Source organism: Bison bison, unplaced genomic scaffold, assembly GCF_000754665.1.
Source record: "Bison bison bison isolate TAMUID 2011002044 unplaced genomic scaffold, Bison_UMD1.0 scf7180017862979, whole genome shotgun sequence".
NCBI classification, from domain to species: domain Eukaryota; kingdom Metazoa; phylum Chordata; class Mammalia; order Artiodactyla; family Bovidae; genus Bison; species Bison bison.
The window spans coordinates 862,440-868,439 of NW_011493551.1; the positions used below are offsets into that span (position 1 = coordinate 862,440).

At 39.1% G+C, this 6,000-nt stretch overlaps 1 protein-coding gene across 4 annotated transcripts in view; it reads left to right on the top strand.

Moving 5' to 3' along the window:
• Nucleotides 1-6,000, top strand: part of LOC104983541 (chromosome unknown open reading frame, human C10orf131) — an 84,374-nt gene that overhangs the window by 75,107 nt on the left and 3,267 nt on the right. Inside the window, exon 14 of one of the 4 annotated variants that reach the window (XM_010833014.1) lies at nucleotides 2,756-2,808. The exons of the other annotated variants lie outside the window; for them this stretch is intronic. The gene's annotated coding sequence lies outside the window, so the exon portion shown is untranslated. Of the gene's footprint in view, nucleotides 1-2,755; nucleotides 2,809-6,000 lie in introns of those variants that run through there. 4 annotated transcript variants of the gene reach the window in all.

A 6,000-nucleotide genomic window follows, 5' to 3' on the forward strand; every position in this document is an offset into this window, starting at 1 on the left:
CATTCCTGGATTTCTAATGAGATTGTGTTTCTTTTTCTTCCATTTTAAACAAATTGATAGACTTTATCATTTTTAGAGAGTTTAGATTCCTAGTAAAATTGAGCAGAAAGCAGAATTCTTACATATCCTCTCCCTTCAACACACACAGACAGCTTCCCTAAGTGTCAGTGCGGTACATTTCTTATGAAACGGACCATATTATGAGACAAAGTCCACAATTTACATTAGAATTCATTCTTTGTGTTGTACATTCTATGCGTGTGTACTCAGTTGCTTCAGTCTTGTCCAGCTGTTTGTGACCCTATGGACTATAGCCCACCAGGCTCCTCTGTCCATGGGATTTCTCCAGGCAAGAATACTGGAGTGAGTTGCCATGCCCTCCTTCAGGGGATCTTCCTGACCCAGGGGTCGAACTTGTGTCTCCCACATCTCCTGCAGTACAGGTAGATTTTTTACCACTAGTGCCACCTGGGAAGCCTTGTATGTTCTAAGGGTTTTGTCAAGAATAGCAAGGAGAGACAGGAAACCTCCTTCAGTGATCAATGCAAAGAAATAGAGGAAAACAATAGAATGGGGAAGACTAGAAATCTCTTCAAGAAAATTAGAGATACCAAGGGAACATTTCATGCAAAGATGAGTGCAATAGAGGACAGATATGGTATGGACCTAACAGAAGCAGAAGATATTAAGAAGAGGTAGCAACAATACACAAAGAACTATGCAAAAAAGATCTTCATGACTCAGATAACCACGATGGTGTGATCACTCACCTAGAGCCAGACATCCTGGAATGCAAAGTCAAGTGGGCCTTAGGAGGCATCACTATGAACAAAACTAGTGGAGGTGATGAAATTCCAGTTGAACTATTTCAGATCCTAAAAGATGATGCTGTGAAAGTGCTGCACACAATATGCCAGCGAATCTGGAAAATTCAGCAGTGGCCATAGGACTGGAAAAGGTCAGTTTTCATTCTAATCCCAAAGTAAGGCAATGCCAAAGAATGCTCAAACTACCACACACCTGTACTCATCTCACACGCTAGCAAAGTAATGCTCAAAATTCTCCAAGCTAGGCTTCAACTTTACATGAATCATGAACTTCTAGATGTTCACGCTGGATTTAGAAAAGGCATAGGAACCAGAGATCAAATTGCCAACATCCGTTGGATCATCAAAAAAGCAAGAGAGTTCCAGAAAAACATCTACTTTTGCTTTATTGACTATGCCAAAGCCTTTGACTGTGGATTACAACAAACTGGAAAATTCTGAAAGAGATGGGAATACCAGACCACCTTACCTGCCTCCTGAGAAATCTGTATGCAGGTCAAGAAGCAACAATTAGAACTGGACATGGAACAACAGACTGGTTCCAAATAGGGAAAGGAGTCCATCAAGGCTGTATATTGTCACCCTGCTTATTTAACTTATATGCAGAGTACATCATGCAAAATGCTGGGCTGGATGAAGCACAAGTTGAAATCAAGATTTCTGGGAGAAATACCAATAACCTCAGATATGCAGACACCACCCTATGGCAGAAAACAAAGAAGAACTAAAGAGCCTCTTAATGAAAATGAAAGAGGAGAGTGAACAAGTTGGCTTAAAATTCAACATTCAGAAAACCAAGATCATAGCATCTGGTGCCATCACTTCATGGCAAATAGATGGGGAAACAATGGAAATGGTGAGAGACTTTATTTTAGCGGGCTCCACAATCACAGCAGATGCTGACTATAGCCATGAAATTAAAAGACGCTTGCTCCTTGGAAGGAAAGTTATGACAAACCTAGACAGCATATTAAAAAGCAGAGACATTACTTTCCCAACAGAGACATTATTTTCCCAAGGTCCATCTAGTCAAAGCTATGGTTTTTCCAGTAGTCATGTATGGATGTGAGAGTTGGACTATAAAGAAACTTGAGCACTGAAGAATTGATGCTTTTGAACTGTGGTGTTGGAGAAGACTCTTGAGAGTCCTTTGGACTGCAAGGAGATCCAACCAGTCCATCCTAAAAGAAATCAATCCTGAATATTCATTGGAAAGACTGATGATGAAGCTGAAGCTCCAATACTTTGGCCACCTGATGCAAAGAACTGACTCATTTGAAAAGACCCTGATGCTGGGAAAGATTGAAGGTAGGAGGAGAAGGGGACGACAGAGGATGAGATGGTTGGATGGTATCACCAACGCAATGGACACGAGTTTGAGTAAACTCAAGGAGTTCGTGATGGACAGGGAAGCCCGGTGTGCTGGAGTCCATGGGGTTGCAAAGAGTCAGACACGAGTGAAGAACTGAACTGATACTCACTCCAGTATTCTTGCCTGGAGAATCTCATGAACAGAGGAGCCTGGTGGGTTACATTCTGTAGGGTCACAAAGAGTTGGACATGACTGAAGAAACTTAGTGTGTGCGCACACATGGGTATGTGCCCATAAGTGGGATTGCTGGGTCATATGGCAAATCTATTTTTGATTTTTAAGGAACCTCCATACCGTTCTCCATAGTGGCTGTACCAATTTGCACTCCCACCAACAGTGTAGGAGGGTTCCTTTTTTTCTACATCCTTTCCAGGATTTATTGTCTGTAGATTTTTTGATATTGAGTCTAATGAAAGATAACAGTCATCTTGAAAACACATAGGTTTTCTTAACTTACACTTTAAAAAAGAAAATAACACAGGTAATTTTATAGTCCTTTATGAATAATGATTTTATAAAATCAGTTAAACATCTGAATATGTTTTCTTATTTACAGCTTACCAGGACATGATTGTAACTTCTCAAGTTTATCTAAAATAAAAGATAATATATATATCAACATTTTTGATGAAATGATTATTGAAAAGCATGAGGTAAAGTAGAATAATTATAATAATCAATGTTGAAATAATTCTAGGTTCAGACTGAATGAAGTCTGTGAACGTATTTGTTAATTTGCTTTTAGATGCAGTGTCTACAACGTTTTCTCAAAAGGATATGGAGCAACATGAAATAAAATCAGACATGTGACAAGTCAGTTCAAAAATAACAGAGCTCATAAACCACACATAGGAAGAGGAGGGATAAATATACCAAGAATTTGGGGAAACTAGGTTTCTGCAATTGAACATTGTATCTACATGTGAACTTCCTGGTAGCCAAGCTTTACCATATTTTCAAGGTTTGCTGCACTAAGCATATTTGCTATGATATATACTATGATACATACTTAATGTATATATTATAGTAAAAGTATGTACATTAAGATGCTTTACATTGTTTACTGAGATGTAGGTAAATCTCAAAAGCAGTGGCTATGAACTGAAGAGAGGAATCAGGTGTACTGGTAGCTTTTTTCAAACTTCAGTGCTTCCCCAGATTCAAGTAAACAGCAGCAACACACCCAGGGCTTAGAAACTGAATACCATGGCTTCCTAGTTGGCGTGTGATCACTAGAATCTCCATATTGTCTATTATGACCCTTACCTCCCTGGCATTTGTTCTTCTTAGAAGAAAAGAGAGATCAGATTAAAATGGGAGCCAGCATATATTGCATTTTCTTTTACAAGGTTTTTACATTTCTAAACTGGACTGTCTGCAAGAGGACCATTCAATGAATTTTCTTAGTCAAGAAATGGCCCATGTTAACCTTTGTTGTGGTGGCTGTTCAGTCAATAAGTTGTGTCCGACTCTTTGTGACCCCATGGACTCCAGCACACCAGGCTCCCCTGTCCTTCGCCATCTCCCAGAGTTTGTTCAGATTCATGTCTGGTGATGCTATGTAACTGATGCCATTATTTCTTGGCAGTAAGCCAACATGATCCATAATTATGACAGCAAGGGAAAGGTGGTTGATGGAAAAGCATAAAATGAAGCAGAAAGCAAGACAGTATATGGGAAAAACCACAATGAATTGTCCTTTTTATCTCCCTTCTTTTTTCCTAGCTCCTTACTTCAGCCCAGGTTAATAGTGTATAACTTTAATATTAACAGAAAATTTGAGTCTATGGCTTTAAAAGAAATCACATTAACATAAATAATTTAAGGTCTTATTCTTATTCTACCTTCTACTCACAAAACCTCTATCAGTCCGTCGCAAAATTTTCTGGAAGCCTCCAAGAAGTCCTCATATATGTGCTTAGACATGACTGTTAGCTACAGTTGTCAGTATGTGGGTTCTTTTGACTCAGCCCCCAGAGCTCTCAGTTCAGTTCAGTTCAGTCGCTCAGTCATGTCCAAAGAATCTCACCACCACCACTGTTGACATTGCCCGTGATTACGATGCCACCATCGGTGCCAAGGGTGTTATCCCTCCAGTTATCCTTGAGCCCAGAGTTATCAGAATACTCAAGAGGCACTGGATTCTGTACAAACATGGGCAGAACGGGCCTATTTTCTCTGAATCCATACCACATATTGTGTATCTAGACTTTAAAGCAATAGTATTTGTACACAAAATCTCACAGTAAAAGAGCTTCTCCAGCCACTGACCCTAATCACCAGGGGCCAACCCAAGGACAAGGGACCTAGTGGGGTTCAGTGTGCGCCAACCCTTTCCACGTCTTCATTGTCCTTTCTCTTCTTCTTGATTCCTAAACTCAACCCAACTGCTCTCATTTTCCCCAATTACAAGTAAAAATCAGTGGATATAAGTATATACTAGTACTATGGAGCGGTTTGTTGCCTATGCCAGTCTTAACTCAAACAAGCAACATGCCAATCCCAAGAACTATTCTCTAACACCTTTCCCATATTCCCCCTATTTCAGCACTTTGGCTGATGAAATGAAAAACGTAAATGGCTAAAAGTGAAGTGAGTTACAGAGTAAATGCCAGTGGGGTTAGTGGTATTGGTGGTGAATGCCAAACCCTTTTTTGCCTAATACCCCACTACACTGTCTCTAATTTTTAAAAATAGCATTATTGAGGAGTAGTTGGCATACAGTAAGCTGCACATAAAGTGTGTATTTTGACAAATTTTCACATATGTATATATATACATGAAACCATTATCAAAGTCAAGGCAATTAATATATGCATCACTCTCAAAGCTTTTCCTCTGTCCTGTTAGAATACCTCCATCCTTCCCTTCCTTCTTCCCACCCCAGGAAATGATTCATCTGCTTTCAGTAACTATAGTTTGTATTTTCTGGAGTTTTATAGAAATGGTATCATACAGTTTTCACTCTTTTTTCCTTGGCCTGGCAGCTTTTGTTCAGGGAAAAAAAATTATTTTTAGATTTGTCTATGTTGTGTTATTTATCAAATAGTTCATTACTTTTTATTGTATAGTGGTAGTCTGTTGAAAACACACGTTGTATTGTATGTTTAAATATTCACCTGTTGATGGACAAGTGGGTTTTCTATGGTGGGGGTGGGAGGGATATTATAAATAAAACTACCATGAGGATTTGTGTAGAAGTCTTACATACAAATGCTTTAATTTGGGGGTGGTAAATACATAGGAGTGAAATGACTGGATCATATGGTAAGTGGACATTTAAGAAACAAACTGTTTTTCAAAGTGATTGTACAGTTTTTTATTTCCACCAGCACTGTATGAGACTTCTAGTTCTTTCACATTCTTACAAGCATGTAGTCAGACTTCAAAATTTTAGCCATTCTAATAAGCCTGTGGTTGTATCTCATTATAGTTTTAATTTGCATTTCCTCTTGATGAAGGTGAAAGAGGAGAGTGAAAAAGTTGGCTTAAAGCTCAACATTCAGAAAACAAAGATCATGGCATCTGGTCCCATCAGTTCATGGGAAATAGATGGGGAAACAGTGGAAACAATGTCAGATTTTATTTTTCTGAGCTCCAAAATCACTGCAGATGGTGACTGCAGCCATGAAATTAAAAGATACTTACTCCTTGGAAGGAAAGTTATGTCCAACCTAGATAGCATATTGAAAAGCAGAGACATTACTTTGCCAACAAAGGTTCGTCTAGTCAAGGCTATGGTTTTTCCTGTGGTCATGTATGGATGTGAGAGTTGGACTGTGAAGAAGGCTGAGCGCCAAA